The sequence below is a fragment of the Pristiophorus japonicus genome, chromosome 1 (assembly GCF_044704955.1).
Source record: "Pristiophorus japonicus isolate sPriJap1 chromosome 1, sPriJap1.hap1, whole genome shotgun sequence".
NCBI lineage: Eukaryota > Metazoa > Chordata > Chondrichthyes > Pristiophoridae > Pristiophorus > Pristiophorus japonicus.
Genome location: NC_091977.1, coordinates 406215914 through 406243096, shown reverse-complemented (window position 1 = coordinate 406243096; position 27183 = coordinate 406215914). Strand labels below are relative to the sequence as shown.

The 27183-nt window shown below is 43.1% G+C and overlaps 1 protein-coding gene across 1 annotated transcript in view; it reads right to left on the bottom strand.

The window, feature by feature from the left end:
- unm_hu7910 (un-named hu7910) overlaps positions 1–27183 on the bottom strand; it is a 397894-nt gene that overhangs the window by 304667 nt on the left and 66044 nt on the right. The window lies entirely within an intron of this gene.

The following is a 27183-nucleotide window of genomic DNA, read 5'->3' as shown; positions in this document are numbered from 1 at the left end:
CGATGTTGCGGAGTTAGGAATAGGCGATCTTAGTTATGCTGCAGATTTGGGGTCCAAAGCTCATTTCAGGGTCAAATATGACACCAATGTTGCCAACACTCTGGTTCAGCCTCAGACAGAAGTTGGGGAGAAGGATGGAGTCAGTGGCTAGGGAACAGAGTTTGTGGCGGGGACTGAAAACAATCGGTCTTCCCAATATTCAATTGCAGAAAATTTCTGCTCATCCAGAACTGTCGGGCAAGCAATCTGACAACTTGGAGACAGTGGAGGGGTCGAGAGAAGTGGTAGTGAGGTAGAACTGGGTGGCATCAGTGTACATGTGAAAACTAACAGTTTTCGGATGATGTCACCAAAGGGCAACATGTAGCTGAGAAATAGGAGGGGGCCAAGGATAGATCCTTAGGGTACACCAGAGATAACGATGTGGGGGCGGGAAGAGAAGCTGTTGCAGGTGATTCTCTGGCTACAATTAGATAGATAACAATGGAACCAGGCAAGTGCAGTCCCACCCAGCTGGACGACAGTGGAGAGACATTGGAGAAGGATAGGGCCCAAGTTTCGAGCCGCGCCTAGAACGGTGCAGTCCCGACCTGGACGCCCGTTTTTCGCGCCACAAAGTGCGCCTAAAAAAAACCTCCGTATTCTGCACCTCCCTGCAGGTCCTCTGGCCCTCGGCGCTGCGCAGCAGGAGCTGTAGGGGGCGGAGCCAGGTCCCTGCGCTGAAAACAGTGCCGGGACCTCTGCACATGCGCGCTACAGTGGGCGCGCATGTACAGTAGCTCCAGGCGCCCGAAACTGTGTGGGAGGGGCCGAAGCACGCAGCCCCTAGCCCTGGCCAAATGGCCTCACTGGGGCTGCGTGAATAAGGCTCCTCCCACGGCCAGCTCCTGCTTCCTCCCAACCCGACTCCCGCTTCCGCCCCCGACCCGACCCGACCCGACACCCGCTTCCCCCCCCGGACTGGATCTGACCTGACCTCCCTCTCCCTCCCTCCCCCTGACCCGAACCGACCTCCCTCCCACCACCCCCCCGACCCACGCTCTCCCCGACCCGACCCAACGCCACCTACCTGTAAATCTGGTGCTGGGGACGGGCCCTGCCCGAAGTCTCGGGCCCGGCCCATTCAGCCTCCCTCCCCCTTCTCCCCCCAATCCAATCTCCTCCCCCCCCCCATCTCTGTTCTCCCCCCTCCTTTCCCTCCCCCCCTCTCGCTGTCAGAAACACAGACACTGACAGAGAATGAGAGACACACACAGACAGACAGAGATAGAGACACTGACAGAGACACACTTGGGGAGGGGGGGGGGGCATCCCAGCACGCTGTTGGAGGGCTCCCGGCGCTGCAGTCGGTAAGTAGAAAATGTTTGTTTTATTGATTTAAAAAAAAACATTTTTCTTATTAATTTTTTTTGATTGATTTATTGGTTGATTTATTGATGAGGGCTCTTTATTTGTAAAACTGAAGTGTTTAATGTTTGTAAACTTCCCTTTAAACCCCCCCCCCCTCCCCATTTCCTACGCCTGATTTGTAACCTATGCCTGATTTTCTAAAGTGTAGACAAGGTTTTTCGAGCGTACAAAAATCTTCACTTACTCCATTCTAAGTTAGTTTGGAGTAAGTTTTCACTGACGAAACTTTGAAAACAGACACGCCCCCTTTTGAAAAAAAAATTCTGTTCCAAAGTGAAACTGTTCTAACTGACTAGAACTGGAGCAAACTAAATGACGAGAATTCCGATTTCTAAGATACTCCGTTCTACACCAGTTGCTCCTAAAAATCAGGAGCAAATCATGTCGAAACTTGGGGCCCTCAAGTGGTCAACTGTGTCAAAGGATGACATTTGTGACGTTGATGAGCCGTTTCGGTATTGTGGTAGATGCGGAAACCGGATTCAAACATGGAATTGCTGGAAAGGTGGGCACGGAGTTTGGAAGCGACAACACGTTCAAACACATTTAAAATCTGAATGTCATACATTAATGACAGATTTAAGTAAACAACATCTGTTCAAATAAATCGGCTGTTTTGGTAAAATACCTCAAGCTAGGAAAAGATGTTGGCCCTGAAATCCCGGTTAAAGAAGCGCACTTACCTGAAGCTGTTGCGCCCACGAGAGATCCCGGTCCCGAGGTCTCCACTGACTGCGCATCGGAGTGCGTGCGCATCAGGACGTGCGCAGGGCTGGAGCTGCAGTCACATGGCTCTGGGCAAGAAATCCAGGTAAAGTATGCTCTCATTCATAATAATGGGAACTCCGTAAATTGGAGTTCCCATTATTATGAATGAGAAACACTCCCCAAACACACAAAACATTAATTAAAAATAGAAAAAATACACTACATATTTAACATTTAAATTAGTTACTGATGTATTAAAAATAGGAGTTTTTAAAAAAGTTTTTAAAATTATGCTTTAAAATAAATTTAACAGTGGGCAGGGTTTTTACATTTTTTTTTGTGCTTTAAGTGTGTTTTAAAACTCTTACGCCTGTAAAAGTAGGTTATGCGCCTGCTTTTATTAGGTGCAAGAGTTTTCAAGGCATCCGCTGGGCAAGATAATGGGTAAATTCCGTAATCTTGCCCATGCGAATGTCCTGGAGGCGGAGATGCGTTGGATCTGTCAAGCTCCAGCTTGACAGATCGGAAAAGCTGGTTTTCAGCGCATGCGCATTGTGTGTTGAAAACCGGCTTTTGCGATGCCTTCCGGAGTCCGTACACACTCCGTACAGACCTGGGAAGGCCAGGATCTCTGGGCCAATGCTGTTATTCAAGATCAAAAAATACCTTCATCCAATCATTTTTTTCCCCCCCACTCCTAGCAACTCAAATTTCCCATATAACTTTTGTAAAGTAGCATCAGCAGCAATCTTCATTTACAACTTACTGAGCATATCACTCCAATAAACATCATGCATGCAAATAAATGCTAAAAAAATACACGAACTTGAGCTGTATTAGAAATTTCCCCTACAAAAGGTTGCCATGCATTGCACTGCCCTCTTTTCTGGGACCTGCGACTTGAATATTGCTGCATTCCCCAGTTTGCATTGTTTTCTACCTGGATATTGCCTGGATGGAAAGGTTCAGCAAGTACCATCAGTATCATATCCAGTGCATCACAATGGCAAATATTCATTAGACCTAATGGTATCAATTGTGAAATGTTCTACACTGCTCTCCATCGCTGCCGCTCGCCAGGCCTTCTGTGCTTTGGTCCTTGTATCCTCTGCTTTACTGTAATTCATTGTCCCCATCATTCTGTTCCATTACCATCCTGGTAAGCACCAGCCAAAATTTCCACACTACAGCTCAATTCCATCACTTTTCCAGCTGTATGCTCAGACCGAACCTCTGTTCTGTTGACCCTGAACTGAACTTTAAATTCCACATCCTAGCCACGACAAAGATGGTTTATTTCCACCTTAACATCGCTTGCTTATACCCTATTTCACTCCCACTGCCTAAAACCCTGAGTCATGTCGTTGTAACATCCAGGTCAACTACTTCGATGCTCTTCTCGACTCTCTCCCAAGATCCACAATTCATAAACCATAACTTGTGCAAAATTCCATCTCACAGCCTACCCTAATCTGCGGCATGCACCCCGATCATTCGTCTTTTATTTGCATCTCAATACTTCAAATTTAAAATCCCTGTTCTTGGCTACAAATCCCAAGGTTTCACCTCTCCCCACCCTGCAACGACCTCTAACCCCGCATGCTAGCAAATTAGCTGTACTCTTCAGACTCTGCCCCCACCAAACTCCACCTACAGACAGAGATCGTTCAGCCATATTGATCCAACACTAAAACAACCTAACCCAACACCCTACTTTGCTACCTCCCCCCCCCCCCACTTCAAACCATACCTCTTTGACCATGCCTTGGGTCACTTCCCTAATTCTTCTTGTTGCTCAATATCCAGTTTCAGCTCTTGGAAATGTGCTGGGAGCGTCTATTACATTGAAGCCTTTATGTAAATATAAGTTGTTATTTGATAAAAAGATAAAACTTCATGTGTAATTTGCCTTGCATATTGCCAATTAAATGAATGAATTGGTTATTTGCAGTTTTAACAGGATTATCAATAGATGAGACCTTTTTGTGAATTTGCAACCATCCCATAATCAAATACATTTTCATATATTGTACAGCACTCAGCCACCTCAATGTGCATCCACTACATTGCATGGAAAATATTTGTGCAATGTTTATTTCATTTAGTAATCTGGTAAATGCTATTGCTACTAACTTTAGTGGTCTTAAATTGTTATTGTTTTCCTAGCAAAAACAACAAATGCCTCAGAAAATATCTGCATCTATATTGGCACTACAGCATTTCTATTGGTAACTGTACACTAAGAAATATCTGCCTTTTCACAGTCCTTTTCCAAAGTGTTTTAACAGGTTGAAATGCTATTTTATCTGTGGCCAAAATATGGCTAACCCCATTCACAACAAAATGATGGTTAGGGTTTACAAAAGTCAAACTATCACTTTTTTATAGCTTTCTCAAAGGAGGACATTTAACGTGATAATGTCTGGAATACATGTGCTTTCTGTAGTACTGTATTATTTGCAACAAATCAAAAATATGAACATTCATGCACATTACATGTGCCCAAGGAAAGACATTTGTCAGGTCAACTTGGTCATTTGGAGAAGCCCAATTTAAATTTGATTCAAAATTCCACAAAAGACATTTTCATTTTGACTTCATTTCTACAAGATAGGACAGCATTAGGACCCCCTTCTTTGGCCTACATTGGGACCAAAACTATACACAATATTCAAGATGTGGACTCACCAAGGCCTTGTACAACTGCAGTAAGACCTCACTGCTCCTACACTCAAATCCTCTCGCTATGAAGGCCAACATGCCATTTGTCTTCTTCACCGCCTGCTGTACCTGCATGCAAACTTTCAATGACTGATGATACCCAGGTCTCGTTGCACCTCCTCATCTTTTCCTAATCTATCACCATTCAGATAATATTCTGCCTTCTTGTTTTTGCCACCAAAGTGGATAACATAGAAACATAGAAAATAGGTGCAGGAGTAAGCCTATCGGCCCTTCGAGCCTGCACCACCATTCAATAAGATCATGGCTGATCATGCAACTTCAGTACCCCAGTCCTGCTTTCTCTCCATACCCTTTGATCCCTTTAGCCATAAGGGCCACATCTAACTCCCTTTTGAAGATATCTAACGAACTGGCCTCAACAACTTTGTGGTCGAGAATTCCACAGGTTCACAACTCTCTGGGTGAAGAAGTTTCTCATCTCAGTCCTAAATGGCTTACCCCTTATCCTTAGCTTGTGACTCTGGACTTCCCAAACATCGGGAACATTCTTCCTGCATCTAACCTGTCCAGTCCGATCAGAATTTTATATGTTTCTATGAGATCCCCTCTCATCCTTCTAAACTCCAGTGAATATAAAGCCTAGTCGATCCAGTCTTTCTTCATATGTCAGTCCTGCCATCCCGGGAATCAGTCTGGTGAACCTTCGCTGCACTCCCTCAATAGCAAGAATGTCCTGCCTCAGATTAGGAGACCAAAACTGCACACAATACTCAAGGTGTGGCCTCACCAAGGCCCTGTACAACTGCAGTAAGACCTCCCTGCTCCTATACTCAAATCCCCTCGCTATGAAGGCCAGCATGCCATTTGCTTTCTTTACAGCCTGCTGTACCTGCATGCCTACCTTCAATGATAGCACCTCAAAATCTATATATCCAATTTGTCTTTTCCATTACCTTGCACCTCTGATTTCCAAACTGCAAATGCTGAGCTTTGATATAAAACATTGATAGTTTATATAATGAAAAGATTAAGAGCAAATTATGACTACAGCTTAAGACAAATGAGCAGATTTTTTTTAAAAAGAGTTAGTATTTAAAGATGAGGCTCACCACTGTCAAGAGCCACCCCAATTTCTAACCAATACATGTCATCTTACCAAGTCCTGTGAAAATCTGATAAAATGGTTTGTTAAACCAACAGGAACATTATCTAATACACAACAGTTTAAAAATAAACAGAGGATTGATAAAATAATTGAATATGGAACATGATTTTTTTTAATATATAAACAGCGAAACAAAACCATTACTCCATAGAAATATAAAACAGAGTAGCCCCAACACAAAATTCTCTTGATGCAATTTTGAAAGTGATTTGATTTCAATGATTAGACAGCAATACTATTTTAGCAGATAATTACCAACAGTCAAGTTAGACCAATTATCAGTAATATTTACCAACATTTGAGGGGGAAATTAACCCGTTATTAAGGAGCCAATAAGGGGTGGATGATGACCGCCTTCTCGCGGCCCACCCTGTTACATGATCTTAGCTTTTGGATCACAACTAATGTCGTCTCACAGGTCCATCGAACTTGTTAAATCGACCACCCGCTGACTGTAGCAAACCAAGCAAATCGAACGGCCCTCTCCAAAGAAAACTACATGTAGGCCCAGCCATCCGAATATGCCAACTTGACATTGAAGGCATCTCTCATTCAAAATGCGAATACCTCGAAAGGTTACTGAAGAAACACAGCGTCGATGTTCTGGTGCTTCAAGAAACATACATTGAACACACCCACCAGTTTGCCACAAAAGGACGGATCACAGGTTTTGACCCAATCGCTTTCAATAACCATCCCAAATATAGCCTGGCATGTTATGTTAAACAAGGCATTGAAGGCTGGACCGAACTAGAGCATACCAGTATTGCCAGATTTTCACTACAGCAATACAGTAGCTACACTCATACAGTGGCCTGGCCCACCCCTCCATCCTAGTCAACATCCATCCATCCCTCAATAACCACCACACAATGTGGGGCTATGCAGACGCCAATTAAAATGGAACAGCTACTGCACAGTGGGCTTCACTAGAAAATAAGTTCCTCCTTTTTGACACCAAAGATTGAGGTACCTTTCATTCATCAAGTTGGCAGAGAGAATATAACCCAGACCCATATTTGCTCTCTAAAGACAGCAAAGAAAACCCAATCATCGCCTCCAGAACCGTTCTCGACGACTTCTCCAACAGTCAACACGGGCCCTCAACCATCAACGTTGGCATCGAAATTCCTCTGATTGCATCAACACCTGAACCACAATGCAACTTCAAAAAAGACTGGGAAACCTTCCAAAGGGTAGTGGACACCAACATCAGGTGGATTTCACCAACCACAAATGCCTTCAACAGATTTATAGGAATTAGTAAAGCTGCCGCAAAACGCAATATACCTCGGGAGTTTAGAAAGAAATATATTCCTTGTTGGTCGGAAGAAATTGAGGTTCTCACCAGGGGTATTCGCTGAACAAGAACCTGGCCATAGCAATGCTGAAGTCCTTGAATTCGACAAGATGTGAAAGGCTTGTGGAGAAGACTAACTTCACTCACTCCAGCAGAAAAGCATGGGCCCTGTTCCATCAATTTGGCGGGGCAAACTCCACCTATAAACACAGGATGACCATCAGAGCGGCTGCCATTACATCCCACTTGTTATGAACATCAAAGGCTCCGGTGGACAAAGAATTTAGTCGGCAGATGACACGGCAGCTTTCGACAAACTTGGCGGCAGCACCAAGATAGTCAACTACGTCTAACCCGTTCACCTTGGACAAACTAAATGCAGCCCTGTCGACAACCAAATCTGGAAATGCTGCTGGTCCAGATGTTTACCCAGAATTCTTAAAAGCACTGGGACCCAAAGCGAAGCGATGATTGACCTCCTCCTTCTCTGAGGTACTGGCAACTGGTAAAATTCCATCTAAAATAACTGCCCTCCTGAAGCAGGGGAAGAATGCTTGTGAAGCCTCCAGCTACCGCCCGGTCGCCTTATTTTGTACTTGTTATAAAGTGCTGGAGAGGCTACTGCTCCACAGACTAGTCCTCATCATCAAGTCAACCATTCCTAAAGAGCAAGCGGACTTCTGGAGCGGCCGTAACTGCTGTGACCAAGTGGTAGTTTTAACAATGTACATCGAACCAGGCTCCCAGCACTAGCTCAAGACTGCCGTAGCACTCATGGACTGTCGGCGGCATATGACACAGTATGGAAGCATGGACTGCTTTTCAAGCTCTCCACCATTTTACCCTGCAGAACAATGATTCATCTTCTCAACTCCATGCTTCGCAACCGACGCTGCTGTAATCTGGCAACCCGAAGAACAGATATAGAACATTAAACAATGGACACCAACATGGCTCTGTCCTGACACCCAGGTTATTCAACGTTTACACCAGTGATCTGCCCGAAACAGAGTCCCGCAAGTTTGTATAAGCTGATGACATTGCCTTGGCCACGCGAAACATGAATCTGTCCATCACCGAGACCACCCTGACCAGTGATTTACAGAGGATCGAGACCTACTTCCGCTGATGGAGACTTCGGCCAAACCCACAAAAGACTATCACTTTGACATTCCACAACACCCATCAAGCAAACCAAGTTTTGAAAGTCTCCTTTTGTGGCGCAGTGGTAAACCATGCTTAAGTCCCCTCCTAATTAGGAGTCACGCTTGATTGCACCCGGTCATATAAGCAACATCTCCAGAACCTTGGGAAGAAACTCAAGAGTAGCGTCAACTTGAGCCATAAACTTGCCGGATCCACATGGGGAGCAGACGCCCAAACCATCCATACAGCAGCACTCGCCCTGATGTACTCTACAGCAGAGCACTGCTCACTGGCATGGCTACTGAGTCCACATGTCAAATTGATGCCCAGCTGAATTCTACTATGAGAATCATCACCAGTATGCTTTTATCGACACCAACATCTTGACTGCCTGTGCTTGAGAACATTGCATCACCACACCTACGCCGCAAATATGCGCGGTCCAGAAAATACAACCTCTGCACCAGCAAAGTCATGCCGATGCAGACCATCTTGAACAACCTACCACCAACTCGTCTCAAATCTAGAAGGCCATTTTGGACAGTCATCGAAGCCCTTCAGCCTTGATGATTGATGGCAAAATGCTTGGAAGAACTGCGACATACTAAATGAATTCCTTATCGAGGACTCCATAGTACAACCTGAAGGATCAAACTTCCTCGCAAACAATGGATAACCATCAACCACCTCAGAACTGGTCATGGTAGATGCCGCCACCTTCTCCATAGATGGAAGATTAAAGAACCCCCAACATGTGACTGTGGAGCTCCAAATCAGACCTTGGAGCACATCATTGAGCATCTACCATGACCAGTTCTGAGGCAGTTGATGGGTGTCCACTGTTTGCGAGGAAGGTTCGGATCTTCAGGTTGCACTGTAAGGTCCTCTATTCCGTATGTCGCAGTTCTTCCAAGCGTTTCGCCATCGGTCATCAAGGCCGAGGGGAGATCGCTGAAGACTTTTGACGATGGTCCAAAATGGCCTTCTAGATTTGAGATGGGTTGGTAGTAGGCTGTCCAAGTTGGCCTGGATTGGCATGTGCTGGTGCGGTGGTTGTATTCTGTGAAGACTGCATATTCGCAGCGTAGGTGTGGTGGTGCGATTTTTGCAAGCACGGAAAGCCACAGTATTGGTGTAGATAAAAGCATACCGGTGATAATTCTCAGTAGAATTCAGCTGCACATCAACGGATTTGACATGTGGACTCGCTAGCCATGACGGCAAGCAGTACTTCGCTGTAGAGTACACCAGGGCGCGTGCTGCCGTACGGAGGGTTTGAGCGTCTGCTCCCCATGTGGATCAGCAAGTTTATGGATCAAGTTGATCCTACTCTTAGTTTCTTCCCAAGGTTCTGGAGATGTTGTCTATATGACAGGATACGATCAAGTGTGACTCCTAAAATAGGAGGGTTTTTTGGCATGATTTACCTCTGTCGCAAAAGGAGACTTTCAAAACTTGGTTTGCTTGATGGGTGTTGAGGTGGAATGTCGAGGTGACAGTCTTTTGCGGATTTGGCCGGCGTCACCCATCAGCGGATGTAGGCCTCCATCTTCTGTAAATCACTGGTCAGGGTATCTTCGGTGATGGGATAGATTTGTGTTTTGCGCAACCAAGGCAACGTCATCAGCGTTTATGAACTTGCGGGACTCTTTCGGGCAGATCACTGGTGTAAACATTGAACAACATGGGTGCCAGGACAGAACACTGTGGGAGTCCGTTGTTCAATGTCCTATATCTGCTCTTCTGGGTGCCAGACACACACGGAAGCGTCGGTTGCTAAGCATGGAGTTGAGAAGATGGGTCATCGTTCTGCAGGATAAAATGGTGGAGAACTTGAAAAGCAGTCCATGCTTTCATACAGTGTCATATGCCGCCAACAGGTCCACGAGTGCCAAGGCAGTCTGGAGCTGCTGCTGGAAGCCTGCTTCGATGTACATTGCTAAAGCTACCACTTGATCACAGCAATTACGGCCGCTCCGGCAGTCCGGTTGCTCCTTAGGGATGGTTGGCTTGATGATGGGGGCTAGTCTGAGGAGTAGTCGGGTCTCCAGCACTTTATAACAAGTACAAAGTAAGGAGATCGGGCAGTAGTTGGAGGCTTCACAAGCATTCTTCCCCTGCTTAAGAACAATTATTTTAGTCTCCCCATAAATAGGTGGAATTTTACCAGTTGCCAGTACCTCAGAAGAAGGTCAACCATCTCTTCACTTTGGATCCCAGTGCTTTTAAGAATTCTGAGTAACCACCACCTGGACCAGCAGCTTTTCCAGATTTGGTTGTCAACAAGGTTGTGTTTAGTTTGTCCAAGGTGAATGGATCAGACATAGTTGACAATCTTGGTGCTGCCATCAAGTTTGTCGAAAGCTGCCGCGACATCTGCCAACAAATTTCTTGTCCACCGGAATCTTCGATGTTTGTATCAAATGGAGTGCAATGACGTCCGCTCTGATGGTCGTCCTGTTTATATAGGCGGGGTTTGCCCCGCCTAGTTGACGAGCAGTGTCCATGTTCTCCTGCTGGAGTGAGCGAAGTTAGACTTCGCCATAAGGCTCCTCCACCTTTCACGTCTTGCCGAGTTCAAGGACTCCAGCATTGCAGTGGCTGTGGCTCGGTTCTTGTTCACTTATTTTAATTAATAAGTGCTCAGCTTATCAAAGCAAAATAGCAGCCAGTTAAAATTTCCAAATATTTTAAGCGATTAATTGGCTTGCTGTTAGCTGACTGCTCTTTTAGATTTGTAATTTTTTGAATATCAGGATTGGTAGTTTCCATTCTTCCTAACAGTTGCTGATTGGTACGTTCTCTACATGTTCAATTGAGATTTGTTGCCGATACCTGAAGTATGCTGGGAAAAACAGGCTAGAGGCACAATATATTAGATTTCTTTTGATATTATGCATAGAGTCAGAGGATATATTGGAATAAAAATGGAACACTAATAGCTCACTACCTCAAGTTCTAACCTGTTTTCCAGCAGTGAGCTGACTAGAGGATTATAGGAAGATGGATAGAGGTGGCAATAGAAATGAGTGGAGGGGGTAAATGCTACCAATGTCAAACTGGGGCACAGGGGATGGGGAAGTCGAGAAAAGAATGATGGCAGGAGTAATTACAGGAAATGTGGAGTATATGCAAGCCTTTAATAAGTTACTAGTGATCGGCTGAAGGCCAGGGCAGGGGCGGAGTGAGTAGGCCCAAAACCAAGCTGCTGCAGATGGATTGAGCTGGTAGGGGAAACTACTATAAAAGATCTCTAGTACCTAAAATATCTGATAAAGACAAAACTACTCAAAAATTAGATGAGGAAAGAAAATGGCAGACCAGAGGCAAGAGGCCTACAACCGAGCACAACAAAAATGTTAGGTATTCCCTATTATAAAATGTTGACACATTGGCGTAAATTATAACCCCCCTCCCTCCTCCAACAGTGAGAATGGTACGTAGGAGGGGGCTCAAGATTAGGCCAAATCTACTTACCCACCTGACGGCATTGTATCTTCAACTTTGAAGTCGGCTGAGGGCCCGATGCATCTCCATGCTGGCATCAGCTGTAAAAGCCCATGTTCAATGATAATTTATGCCTAGGACTGTTACGTTGGGTCCCTAGTTGCTTTAAACCTGATTTCCTGCTCCCACCCACCATCCCTGACGTCAAACCTACTGGCTTAGGGAGACACACTATTACATTATTTAAATTAGGCTAGCGTGTTAAAATGGTCTGGACCTCACCGGGGGGGGGGGGGGGGGGGGGGGGGCTTCCCTGCCACCTGCAACCCTGCTCGTTCAAAACACCACCGCCCTCAGGCTAAATTAGAGTCCATTAACTAGAGTTCTGCCATTAGAAAATGCGAGATTTAAAATCCTGACACAGGAAGTAAATTTAATGTAGACAAGAAATATACACTATATAGATTATAGGTACACTACCCCATGCACAGTTACATGCCCACGGCATTGCTCATGGTTAAGTCAAATTATAGTTTTCGGACAGGAACTTTTTAATAATTGAAATTTCATAAATAGAAACAATCCTGCTTTACAAAAAAAATTCAAATACTGCAGAGATTAGATAAACATTTCCTGTTCTAGCAAGACTTTCATAAATTCTAAAAGATTCATTTAACCATGGATGGCATCAATTTATTTCTAAATTGCAGCGCAGGAAACCCATCTGAAGGAGGCAATTCAAATCTTGAGTGTACATTAGAACAAAATGATCAGATGGATTTTCTAAATCCTGAACACAGTTGGGAGAAACAAATTCCAATAAAAAGTATTGAAGTTTTAATTCATGCTGCGCCATGAACACTCAAGATTGATCAATATTACCTCAATCTTGAATAGGCCTACCCAATTCTCACATTTCACACACACTAACAATCTGTGTACAAGCCATCATAAACTAGGCCTGAGGCTTTCAAATCCTGGTTTTACCATTTCAATGAGAGAAAACTCTTGTAAACCCCACAACCAGGCAGCTTTGAAGATCGGCCCGTTATGACTGCACAGTTTTCAACTTGGCATTAATTGACAACTCCGGCAAGCAACTTGCATCTTGAAATCTCATATCCAGGACTTATCCAATGATCTTCAGACAGCTAGGTTTCCTCTCGGAGAGGGGAAGAGAAGAGTTTTCAGCTGAGGCCAATTTTATAAAGTTGACGCCATCTCCAAAGTGGAATGTGGGATCTGGGATGCAGTGGAAAACCAAGCATTTCTTTTTAATAAGGACGAGGTTAAAATATTAGTCAGAGACCATGGTAAAGGAGAGAGAGAGAGAGAGAGAGAGAGAGAGAGAGAGAGAGAGAAAAAAGAGAGGCCAAGCAGAAAGATTTAGATTTATTCAAATATTTTTCTGGCATTTCCTCTAGTTGTAGAGTTATTAGTGATAAACCATTTCAATAACAACTGTAATATTAAAGTTTGTTTCAGCATCAGCAAAAGAATAAAAACATTTTTAAAAGTGCCAATCCAAAAAAGCTCGCATTCCCGTGCCAATCATTTAAACACAGCTGAAGGATTGAAGTTACAGTGGAGGAACACAAGAAGCAACAAATCTTGATTACAGTACAGGCTGCAACTTATACAAACTGGGTTCTTTCAAAAAGAAAACATCTTAAGAAATTTAAGAGAGACAGATCACAGATGGCAAGATAAATTTTGCTTCATAAAGGTGATGTTTTAATGAGAACTGTACAAATTCATACATTAACCCTAGAGGCAAGTTCACAAAATTAGAACCTCGGGGGATGTTTTAATAATGAGAATTCAGTTTTAATTCACCACTTAAAAAATAGGAGCTACATAATTGAGCTATAATTGGTACTACAATATTAATGAAATGTAATATTTCCTGTTCTATGTAGTAATTTTTCAGATTCACCATTTTCATTAGTTATACAAGAACTGCTACCAAAATGCAGAAAACTAGTGTGGTTTAGCAAAATATATATTTTCACTATCAGTTTAAATTGCTCAAGTTCAAGCGCCAAAGCACTACTGTGTGTAATTGCATCAGTTATACCAGCAAGGTATGGTACACACTGTTGGAGATCTATTGGATTGCTGTCACAGTGCAGGTCCACAAAGGCAGTAAGCTTGATCAATCTGTCTCTAACATTATGGGGATATCTTCATTTCTTATTCCCCTTCTTTTCCTTCTCCTTGTTGATAGTTTTAACCTTGAGAGACTTATTGGCTTCCTTTTTATCTTTCACATGCACATTTTTTGCACCTCTGAGCTTCTCAAAAAACTTTTTAACCTTCTCTTTCAAGGAGTCAGATTTTTCCTTTGCTTTCACTTTCTCAGCCTTGTCTTTCTTCTCTTTTTCAGACCCCTTTTTCCTCATTTCGGATTTGTTCACAGGCTTTCCCTTTTTCAGTTTCACCATTTTCAGCTCTGCCTTTTCTTTCTTTGCTTTCTTAGACTTTTCTTCCTCAGCAGCTCTTATAGGTTTGGGTCTCTTAGCTTTCTTCTTTGTTTCAGTTTTCTCTTTTGCCTTTTTAAGCTCTCTTAATGCTTCCTTCACTTAATATTTCAAGGAAAATCAAAATGTGAATGAAAAGCTGTATTTTTGGAAGGAACATTTTCACTCAAACAGCAAAACGGCTTGGATTGCAGAATTAAAGAGCTGCTTTACTCCATATATTATTGCGTGGAGGGGGGGGCGAAAAACCATCAGAAGCCATGAGTGTTCTCTATCTTACAACATTCCAAAACTATTTTAAATTTGGAGATCATACTGGAACATGGGAGAGGAAAGAGGTCTGATCTGGTATATAAAATGCTCCTTGCATTCAATTAGTTTACTAATATACAAGCCAGTCATTAAATTGAGAGCAGCAATATGAATTTTAGATTGAAAAAAGTATGCTGCTAAACAGTCACTAGGATTTCAGCGAAGCTTAATGGTGCATATGAAGTTTTCACATAATCACACCGAGCTTGTCAATACCAAACAGTAAAATTATAGATTTTGTCCTTCTGCAGTTGACCTGTGCCTGGAAAGGGTATTTTGAGTAGCACAGGCGAGGACAAGGCACTGCGAGAGAAATTTGAAGTGATAAATTTAAAACTGTTTTTATGTTGGTCTTTGCTCACATCTAGCAGAAATAAACTTGCTAGATTTTTTTTAATATGAAAGAGTAGCCAGAAGACCTGTTCTTCTCCTCCTCCGCCCCTCCCCCGCAAACTAGATATTCCTAAAGCTAGCAATCTCACTGCTCTAGCACACATTGTCATCAACATGCATTCATGCAAATTACTGTCCCTGTGGCAACATACAACATCACTCTGTAGGCACACACTGGCCAAAATAAGACAGGCCTGCAGGAAGACCAGGTGCACATTAGGAAGGTTCACACTTTAAAGTATCTTGGTTTAAAAATGTGTGTTTTTAAAAATATAGCATATTGTAATAAGCCAAATGACACAACAGCACAATAAATTTGAGATGACTTTCTCCTAAATTCCAGAACTAATGGGGTCAAGTTTCAGGCCGCGCCTACAACGGCACAGCCCAGCAAGCCACGCCTGAATTTGGCGCTCTAAACTTACCTCGATATTCTCCCCGCTGCTGGAACGCTCCAGGCCCTTGGCGCAGCGCAACACAAGGGGTCGGATTGGAGCCAGGTCCCGGCGCTGAAAACAGTGCCGGGACCTCTACACATGCGCGCTAGAGTGTGCGCGCATGTGCAGTAGCTCCAGGCGCCAGAGGCTGTGTGGGAGGAGCCCGAAGCACGCCGCCCCTAGCCTTGGCTGAATGGGCTCACTAGACCTCCCTCCTCTTGAGCTCCTGCTCTGGCTCCCACCACCCTCCCCGTTCAGCTCCCGCTCCTGCTCTCTCCCGCCCAGTTCCTGCTCCTGCCGCATCTTGCTGGGGGCGGGCCCGGCATCTTGCTGGGGGGCAGGCCCCGCCCAAAATCTTCAGTCCAGCTTCCTCTCGTCAGCCGGGCCAGTTCAGCCTCCCTCCCCCCCTCCCCTCCCCCCCCCCCCTCCCTCCCTCCCTCCCTATCCTCCCCTCCCCCATTCTAAACTAGTTGCTCCCAAAAAAATAGGAGCAACTCAGGCCGAAACTTGACCCCAAAGTTACTAGGTTCCTGCAAAATGCAAGTAGCAAACAATCCTGTATCATTATGCTGATAAAGATACAGTAACAATTGGAAACATAAACACAACCCATGCAAGTTATTGCATTTAAATTTTCAAGCTTCTCAACAGGCACTTCTTCTCTCTCCAGCAACTGGGTTTGTGCCCATTTAAAAGGATGTATTTTCCCATTAGATAGTCCTCCAGACTCAGCTATTCCAACACTCTCCTGACTGTCCTATCCTTTATAAACTTCAGCCCATTCCAGACATTTGAGCACATAATCTAAGCTGACACTTCAGTGTCGTACTGAGTGCTGCACTGATGTAGTTGCCATGTTTTGGATGAGGAGTTAACCGAAGCTGTGTCTGCTCTCTTAGGTGGATGTAAAAGATTCCCATGGCACTATTCGAAAAGGTGTTGAGGAGCTTCATCTGGTGTTCTCTCTCAACCAGCATCACTACAAAAAATTATCTCGTCACTTACCTCACTGCTGTTTATGGGACCTTGCCATGTGCAAATTGGTTGGAACATTTCCCTACCTTACAACAGTGATTTTACTTCAAAAGTATTTAATTTATTGCAAAGCACTTTGGTATGTCCTGAGGCCGTGATGGACACTACATAAAGGCAGGTTTTTTCTTTTCATCTTTCTTGCCTATATCCTAACCCGCACTAAGTCCTGCCCACCCATTAACCCTGTCTCACTGACCTATGCAGGCTCACTGTTTCCCTAATGTCTCAATATAATCTCGAAAGCTACAACCTTCCTCTCAGAATTCTGACTCCAACCACCTGTACATTCCTTCACTTCACATCTCCACTGGCAGCAGTGCTTTCAGCCACCTAGGCTCCACATTATGGAATTTCCTCCCTGTCCTCCAAGAACATTCTTAAAATCCACTTTAAAAAGAAATCTTCCTAACATCTCCCTCTTTGACTCGGGTCCATTTTTTCCTTACACCTTGGTGAAACATCTTGGGAGGTTTCTCTATGCTAAGAGCAGTATACAAATTTAAATTGCCATTCATGGGGGAACAAGAGATTTGTTGATGAAACATTGTGAGTAGAGTGCCTTATCTATTTAAAGCACTTGGTACAATTAAACAATTGCGGACTGTTTATCGGCAAGTACAATGTCAGCATACTATGCTCTTAAAAATAAAAGTTGTCTACTATTAAAGTAATGCCCTTCTCATTATGTTCTTGGCTTCATTTTATTACTTTCTACAATCCTCAGTCTTCATTTTCGCCACTATTTTTTGTACAGTTACAAGGCTTTCCCTTTTATTCCTAACCTTGGTTACATCACTCCAGAATTACCTCCTTTGTCTTCTTGAATAGATTCCACATCAAACTTGCAATTTTCACTACCAATTGGCTATGACACTCCATCTGAAAGCCTGTTTTTGAAGTAAGCAGGCTGTATTGAGACCAGATCAATCGTATTCGAAGTGCTAACATTGCCTCCTCTTAATAAAAAAAACATGAAATGTAGCACTTTACAAATCACCTGATCTACAGGTCCATTCTCATACTACCTGTCTGAACACTTGTAACTCATCTGCTCCTGCATTCTAAAACTGGAATGTGAAATTGTACATAGAAGCTTACAACACAGAGGAGTAATTCAACTCATTGTGTCTGTGCCAGCCTTTTTAGGACAATTCAGAACTAATTCCACTGGCCTGGTTTCTCCCCGAAGCCGAGTCTTCCTCTGCTTCAAATATTCCAACTTTCCCTTAAATATGTAATGGCGCTGCCTCAGCCTCTCCATGCGGCAATGCATTCCATACTCCCACTACTAAAAAAACAAATTAAAATCACCAAACCTGCCACTCACTCTCTGATACTTTTCAATTCATGACTCATCATTGACATACTAACCAAAGGAAATAGTTTTTCCATATTCACCCAATCTATAGGAAGAGTTTAGATTTCTTAATAAATCTCCTCCAAGCCATCCGTTTACCAGGGTCTCAGATTTCTCCTCACTGGCAGTACTCTGGTTACTCTATTCTACACGCTCTCTACGGCCTAATCAATGCAATGTATACATTTCTCTATTTTTTAAAAATAATAATCTCTTGTTTGGAACCTTATCAAATACTTTCAGAAATTACCTTTCGACATCAATAGACAATAACCAATACACAATTGTTAACCCCTCAGTCACATTAAATACCCTTCACAAATCCAAGCCGAATGATACTTGCCCATCTACTCAATCACTCAGTTTATGACAGATTCCAGTAATTTCCTTACAATTAAACGGACAAGTCTGTGGTTTCTCTCTTCCCCTCTTCTTAAATAACGGAGTGTCATTTGCAATTTTCCAATCCAAAAGCACAATTCCTGAATCTAGGAGCACTTTGGAAAATGACTAATGTATCTGCAATGACCTTGCACATTTCTTTTAATATCCTTGGGTGGATTCCACCAGGTCCTGGAGACTTGTCAATTTTAAGACCCATTATTTTCTTCTTGATCTTGCCCATCTGGGGCTGCTGTTACTAAGTTATTATTGTACCAATAAATTTCAAGTTTACATCTGACAAATTAATTGTATTATTTTTAATGGAATTGAAGTACGAGAAATGCAGTTGTCAAGCTCCAATGTCACCTGTTTTGAAAATGGGAACCATGTTCGACTGTTTCCAATCCACTGGTATCTTTCAGTGTCTCGTGACTTAATGATTAATACTCCATAAATCTTCTCCCTAGTCTCCATCACTTTGGGATAATATATCTTCTATCTTTAAGAATTTGTTTTGACTCCTTTTAGCCTATCTAGGACTTCAAATTCCCATTCAGAACATTCACTATCTTGTGCTCAGTCTCTATTTCAAGCTTGTTTGCATCTTATGGTTTCCACCTCTTCTTTGACTTCTTTGAAGTTTTGAAAGAACTACATAGATATGTTTTGCACCGATGCCCCGCTAATCATAATATTTTTACATAGGATATATTACATAGGATATTTTTCTGCATATTTTCATCTACATCCACAGGATTTGTAAACTGCTTCCCCAAATTCATTTTACTTTTGATTTGTTTATTAATCTATTCACAGACATGCTGGTTTAAACTGAAGTTACTAGTTCTCCATATGTATTTATTTTGCATGCTCAACATTATACATTTAAAATGCGTTCCACTTGCCCTCTACTGCAGCATTGCAGAACAACCTCCCAATTAATTTAGTAAAACCATTTCCTCACTTCTTTGAAATTTACCCCTTTTCAATGTTTTATACTTGGCTCCTGGTCGCTATTTCTGAATAGATTAAACTTAAAAAAAAACATGTGGGAAAATGTTCTGCAAAAAACGTCTTTGCACACGAGGGTATGATGGAGCATATGCAATTTGTGGGAGATGCAATTCATCATTAAAGGCCATATTCATGCAGTGCATGCTTTCACAAATTTAAATCAACCAACCAGTCTTGCCGTTACTGGATTTTTAGCAAGTACCTTTTTCCTTAGACTTTTCCTTTGCTTTCACTTTTCCTCCCGGGTCTATCAGTCACAAGAAGGAAAGAATAGACTAAATTTTCAGTTAGTTTAAAAACTAACAAGTCAGGTTCAACACATTTACATGGGCCTGAACCTCTCTAATAGCTAGTCAATGAACAAACTGAGGGATCCACATGCAGAGTGCCTCTAAGGATAGGACAAAACATGATACTGAGCTTAGCTTTAAATCAATGAAACTTGCATTATGCATGAAGATAATTCGTACCCGGTTAATACAGAATTTAGCATTAGATTGGTCAGATTTCCTTTGAAATCAGATTATATGGTAAATGATTTTTAAAACACTGGTTATAGTTGGGGTAGAAAACAGAAAGAATTAGGTTGATAACAAAATACCTCAATAATACAAGGTATGCAAGAAGCTAGAGATGAAATTGCTTCCAAATAAAGTGAAATCCAGAGTCTGCAAACCATCTAATTCCTCAAAGATGACAGCATTCTGTTCCGAACTCAGGAAGTTATAATTACTTCTAATCAGTTTCCTCATTTAAAAGAACAAAACACGAGGTAAGACAAAGCTGCATTGTCAACCTACAATCTAACATTTATTTGCCTGAAGAGTTCAATAATCCTTCAACAATGAGTATTTTTGGTCACTTTTTATGACCATCAAGGGGAACATTGAAACAACCCAAAATTATTACATATATATATATATTATAATATTATATATATAATATATATAGTGTGCCTATAGACGCAGGTAAAATTTGACTCCATTCGTCTAGGATGGATTCCACTAGAGGCAAAATAACAAAGTAAACTCGTTCTCCCTCATGGGTTCTTACATGACCCAAGGGACAGAAATTTATCTTGGGAATCTGAAACCTGTTGTCATTACACTGTTGGCTAGATGTTGGCCGACTTTGCGCCGCGATTTGACCCTGTGGCGAAGACCCGGTCGGCGGGATCCTCAGCCCTCTCTGTGCGGTGGCGCTTTCATGTACCGCCGGGGAGAGGTGCGCCGACGTGAAACGCTGCGGATTGCGTTGCCGTCGTACTTTCGGCTCCATCTGGACCTGTACGACACACGCTCAATACCGACAGGGTCAAACTTGTCAGGACAACCCTTTGAGCAGCATGAAGACCTGCAAAAAGGTAAGTAAAAGTTTTTCTTGTTTTAATTTTTTGCTGCAATTTATTAGGCAAGTGTTTTTTGAATGTTTCGTGATTTTTTCTTCCTGCTTTTTGCAATTTTTTCCATCCTCCCAAAGCCTCTCTCGCAGTGCTATGGCCTTGGCCTAAAGTTGCTGAAACTCGCGGTTTGCGCCGCAGATCCACGTGCATCGCCGATTTTACAGGGCTGAAAGTTAGGCCTGAAAATAGTAATTTTGGTGTGAAATTACTTTTTTCGCTGAAAACCGAAAATCTAGCCCTGTATGTTTACACTGTATTCAACAATGGGAAAATGCTTTCACCAGATAGTTTTGCTTTCACATCAGGGCATTGTCTCTGTCCACTTGATAAAGAATACAAATCTAATTTTGAAAACTATGGCCTGCATTATGCTGTGAGCGGCGAAGGCACAGCTTTCGCGATTCACCTCGTATAGAGTTGCCCACAGACTTTTAGCGGGCTTGTCAACGTCTGTTTGAATTCGGAGCCAACTCCAGGGCATCTGTGAGCAGGACTAGCAGTATGGAGGCTTCTCATTCAAATCAGAATACTGCAACTGCACAGCCTATGGAGGAGCAGAGCATCACTTACAGCAGCTTCCAAATTTCTGCTTTTAACTGCACATTTGCAGATGCCAGAAGTTGCTGTCAGTTTTACCCAATAATAACGACGAGCGCAGACAACCTCGCCATTACTAGTACGCAAAATCCGGGCCGATGTCTTCCCCCGTAATGGCTCTATTGCCACTTAGCATTTCCAGGTAAGAATCAAACATCTTTGCTATGCAACACTATTGCCACTTCAACTTTCACAAGAAATATTACTATCCTAATAATTCAATTATTTTTTGAATATATTTAATGTGTATTTTAGAAAACTAAAAGCCCCAGTCTAGATCATCGAATTGTATACAACCGAGATTGTTCTAAGAACCTTTCTGATCTATATTGTGCAGTTTCAAGCTGGTCAGGACTTTTGTCAACTGAGCCATTGCTAAAATTCTACGTATTTTGATGCCAATCATATGCAAAGGATGAAAATTAACAGGCATAACCTGGATGAAATCAGATGTCAATAGTTGTATCATTCAAACTTTTGACAGTCTACAGGTTGACAAAGTGAACATAAAACATAATCAAGTAATTAGCTGACTAAAATGAACTCCATTCTAATATTTATATATATATACACACTATAACACTCTGGAAGATCTTGCCACTTTTTTGTAGTTTCCTTTATTATATATGAAGCACATGCAAATCCAATACATAATCCAGATGTGCATGATGCAACCACAAATCCAGTGGGCAGACAAGTCACCTATAACTATTCAGTAAGAACTTTTTTTGAAGTTTGAGCCAGAAATTTCAAAGCCAAATAAAACACTGGATTGAAAAAAAGCTTAAAATGGAAAGCTTAAAAAGCAAATATAGATGAGGTATAGATCATAGGGCCCAAGTTTCCACACAATAAAAAATGGGCGCCCCTCCGAGCAGGGCGCCCATTTTTTGCGCCTAAAATGGCGCCGGAAAAAAAACGCGCGATTCTGGAGCGCCCTGCAGCTCCTTGTCTGTTTGGCGTGTCGCCCAGGTGCGCGGAGCCTACACTCGCGCCGATTTTGTAAGTGGGAGGGGGCGGGTACCATTTAAATTAGTTTTTTTCCTGCCGGCAACGCTGCGCGTGCGCGTTGGAGCGTTCGCGCACGCGCAGTGTGAAGGAAACATTGGCACTCGGCCATTTTTGTAGTTCTTTGTAGCTGTTTAATTTTTGAACATTTTTTAATAAAAGCACACTGCCATCAGCACATCAGCACTGAGGCTTCTTGCAACCTTCTCACTGTCTCCTCCCCCCCCCCCCCCGCGGGAACGAACGGCTGTTTCCTTCCCCCCCCCCACCCCCGCCGCGGGAACGAACGGCTGCCTCCTCCTCTTTCTCCTCTCATCCTCTCTCTCCCCCCCTCCCCCCCCCCCCCCGGCTCTGCGGGAACGAAACGGCTGTTTCCTTCCCCCCCCCCACCCCCGCCACGGGAACGAACGGCTGCCTCCTCCTCTTTCTCCTCTCATCCTCTCTCTCCCCCCCTCCCCCCCCCCCCCCGGCTCTGCGGGAACGAAACGGCTGTTTCCTTCCCCACCCCCGCGCGGGAACGAACGCCTGCAGAATTCTCTGTGCCTGAAGCACTTTCACACAGGTAGGAAGATGGTTTATTTAATCTTTTCTTTGCTTATAAATGTTTATTCCAGTTGGATTTATTTGTATAATATTTGTAGAAGTATTAATAAGGATTTATTATAGAATTTAATGACTTCCCTTCAACCCCTCTTCCCCCCACCTCGTTCTGGACGCCTAATTTGTAACCTGCGCCTGATTTTTTAATGTGTCGAACAGGTTTTTTCAGTTCTACAAAAATCTTCACTTGCTCCATTCTAAGTTAGTTTGGAGTACGTTTTCACTGTGGAAACTTTGAAATCAGGCGTCAGTGGCCGGACACGCCCCCTTTTGAAGAAAAAATTCTGTTCCAAAGTGGAACTGTTCTACCTGACTAGAACTGCAGAAAAAAAAAAAGTGGAGAATTGCGATTTCTAAGATAGTCCGTTCTCCACCAGTTGCTCCTAAAAATCAGGCGCAAATCATGTGGAAACTTGGGCCCATAAGTTCAAGAAAATGCATCGAATTTCAGAATGAAGCATAAAATGAGCCAACACAGTCCCTTCCATTTGAAGTGAAAACTCAACTTGTGGCCATTGTAGCATTAAGCAATTACAAAGGTGCAGTGTAGAGAAACTGTAAACCTCTCAAATTATCCTAGGAATACTAAGCTTTCACCTATTTAAACAAAAATTGTGATAAACTATTCAAAACATTTACAAACCATGCTGAAAACACGTACACACAGATGTGTTGTATTTTTATTTCAAAACACTTTTTTCCTCTTTGGTGGAGGTTGTTGACCACACATACAATAACAGTAATGATTTTCAGGACCTGAACTAATAAACACTATTTTAGCATAAAATTGTGCGCTTTTAAAAAAAATATAAAAAGTGCTTGAAGCTACAGAGCTCCGGCACTAGATAGTGCATAGTCTTTCTTTAGAACATAGTCCCTCTTTAGCATACTGAAAGACCGTTCAACTTTTAAAGAATACATACCTTTACAGAAAAAATTATTTTCCATTACGAGGAATCATGCCAATTAAAAAGATCTTGACGTACTTCAACTATACTGGTTAGATGGCATTGTCCTATGCCACACAGAGTGGCAATGTGCACAATTGCATCAAAGAATTTTCCAATAGCAAATTCTCAATCTCAAAGTGAAGGGCTGGAAAAAAGTCAAACAATTAATCTAGCTTTGCACACCCATCAGATGATAGAGCAGTATTAGTGAGCAGCGAAGCGCAGGCCTTCAGCCCATCACGCCTACAGCAGAAAAGCACCACTGCAGATGGGAGACACAGGATATACGACACAAAAACAGGCCTTCGGCCCAACCAGTCCATGCCAGTGTGTATGCTCCACTCCTCCTCATCGAAATCCATCAGCACAACCCTCTTTTCCTGTCTCCCTCATATACTTGCCTAGCCTCCCCTTAAATGCATCTATACTATTCGCTTCAACCACTCCCTGTGGTGGCGAGTTTCACATTCTCACCACTCTTTGGGTAAAGAAGTTTCTTCTAAATTCCCTTTTGGATTTCTTGGTGACCAGCTTATATTAATGGCCTCTAGTTGTGCTCTTCCCCACAAGTGGAAACATTCTCTTTGTATCCACTCCATCAAAATCTTTCATAATTTTAAAGACCTCTGTTAGGTCACCCTTCAGCCTTCTTTTTTCAAGAGAAAAGAGACCCAAGCCTGTTCATCTTTTCCTGATATGTATACTCTCGCATTTCTGGTATTTACCTTGTAAATCTTCTCTCCACCCTCTCCAGTGCCTTTATATCCTTCGATACAGGTTTAGCATAACTTCACTACTTTTCAATTCTATACCTCTAGAAATACACCCTAGTGCTCGGTTAGCTTTTTTTTTTAAAATGGCCTCGCTAACCTGTGTCGCAACCTTTAATGATTTGTGTAATTGTACTCGGAGATCCCTTTGTTCCTCTATCCCACCTAGACTCGCACCCTCCAAGAATAAGTGATCTCCCTATTCTTCCTACCAAAAGAGTGCAGAGGAGATTTACAAGAATGTTGCTTGGACTGGAGAATTTTGGCTATGAGGAAAGATTGGAGATGCTGGGTCTATTTTCTTTGGAACAGAGGCGGCAGAGGAGAGACCTGATTGAGGTGTATAAAATTATGAGGGGCCTGGATAGAGTGGATACGAAGAGCCTGTTCCCCTTGGCAGAGGGGTCAACAACCAGAGGGCATAGATTTAAAGTAATTGGGGGGAGGTTTAGAGGAAATTAGGGGAAATTTCTTCATCCAGAGGGTAGTGGGGGTCTGGCACTCACTGCCTCAAAGGGTGGTAGAGGCAGAAACCCCTACCACATTTAAAAGATACTTGGATGTGTACTTAAAGTGCCGTAACCTACAGGGCTACGGACCAAGAGCTGGAAAGTGGGATTAGGCTGGATAGCTCTTGGTCGGCCTGTGCGGACATGATGGGCCGAAATGGCCTCCTTTCGTGCTGTAAATTTCTATGATTCTATGAAAATGTAATAACTCACTTTTATCTGTGTTGAACTTCATTTGCCAATGATATGCTCATTCTGCAAGTTTATTAATGTCCTCCTGTAATTTGTTGCAGTCTTCTTCAGTATTGAATACCCCCCGCCCCGCCCCACCCCACCTTTGGTGTCATCTGCAAATTTAGAAATTGATTCCAAAGTCTAAATCGGCAATATAAATTGTGAAGTGGTCCCAGCACCGATCCTTGTGGAACACCACTACCCACCTTCTGCCACTGTGTGTAGCTACCCTTTAGCCCCACTCTCTGTCTTGAAGCCAGCTAACTGTCCATTCTGCTACTTGTCCCCGGACTCCACATTCTCTGACCTTGTTCATTAGTCTATTAGAGGGTACCTTATCGAAGGGCCTTTTGAAAATCTAGATAAATTACATGTACTGCATTAGAATTGTCTACTCACTCTGTTACCTATTCACAAAATTCAATAAGATTGGTCAAGCAACTTTCCCTTTTGAAATCCATGCCGACTAATCATTATATTTTTGGTTTTAGTTGTTCTGCTATTTTCTCCTTTAGTAGGGATTCCATTATTTTTCCAACCACCGATGTCAAGCTATTTGGTCTATAATTACCCAGACATGTTCTATCCCCTTCTTAATATGGGTACAGGCAACTCTCGATTATCCGGGTCTCTCGGGGATTGGGCTATGCCAGGTAAACGATTTCTCAGTTAGAGCGAGTTGACATTATAAAGTTAAAACTTCAATGAATAAATACTGTGCAATCAGCTACAAGCAGTAACAAGGCAGTATGGACATTACCAGCATGCATGCAGGTGGACTCAAGGAAGAGATTGTCTAGCTCCGGGGTTCCGGAGCACATTGCCTTCCCGGACAGAAAGGACTCCGAACGCACCAGCCCGATGCCTTCCCGGGCCAAAAGAACTCTGACGTCAGCAACGGCCGCGAGAGACAGCGGCTGCAGCAGCACGCGCACACGGAATTTTAAATGCCGTTACAACGGTTTCCTGTTGCATCCGTGTGCAAATAATCCAGAATTGCCTGTATTATGTTAGCTATCCGCCATTCCTCTGGCACTACACCTTTTTCTAATGAATTATTAATTTGTTGCAGAAACAAAGACCAAGCGCTTTACACTGCAAAGTACTGTTATGTTTCCACTTAGGGCCAAGACTCACTACACCATACACAAATTTGGCTGCCAATTCAGTGCAGAGAGTACTCCATTGTTAGAAGTGCCCTCCTTTGACCGAGATGTTACACTTAAGTCTAGTCTCCCTACTTAGATGAAGTCAACGATCCCACAGCACTAGTAGAAGAAATGCAGCAAATTTTCCTGATGACGATCGGTGCAGTTTCCTGCTCTTGCCCGGAACTGGAAAATTTCATTCACTTTACTTCCAATTTCCACTCTTCCCTCACATGATCCATCTCTGACTCTTCCCTTCCTCGACTTCTCGGTCTCCATTTCTGGGGATAGGCTTTTGACAAACAGTCACGATAAGCCCACCCACTTCCACAGCAACCTGGACTACACTTCCTCCTACCCCGCTTCCTGTAAGGATTCCATTCCATTCTCCCAGTTTCTCCGTTGCATCTGTTCAGACACCACCTTCCATACTAGTGCTTCCGATATATCTTTCTTTTTCCTCAACCGAGGATTCCCCTCTACCATGGTTGACATGGCCTTCGACCTTGTCCATTCTATTTCCCACACTTCTGCTCTCACCCCTTCCCCCTCCTCCCAGAACCATGAAATCACCCCCAACAGCCTTCACGTTCAACGGATCATCCTCCTCCATTTCCGCCACCTCCAGCATGATCCCACCAACAAACACATCTTCCTTTCCCCTTTCAGCATTTCGAAGGGACCGCTGCCTC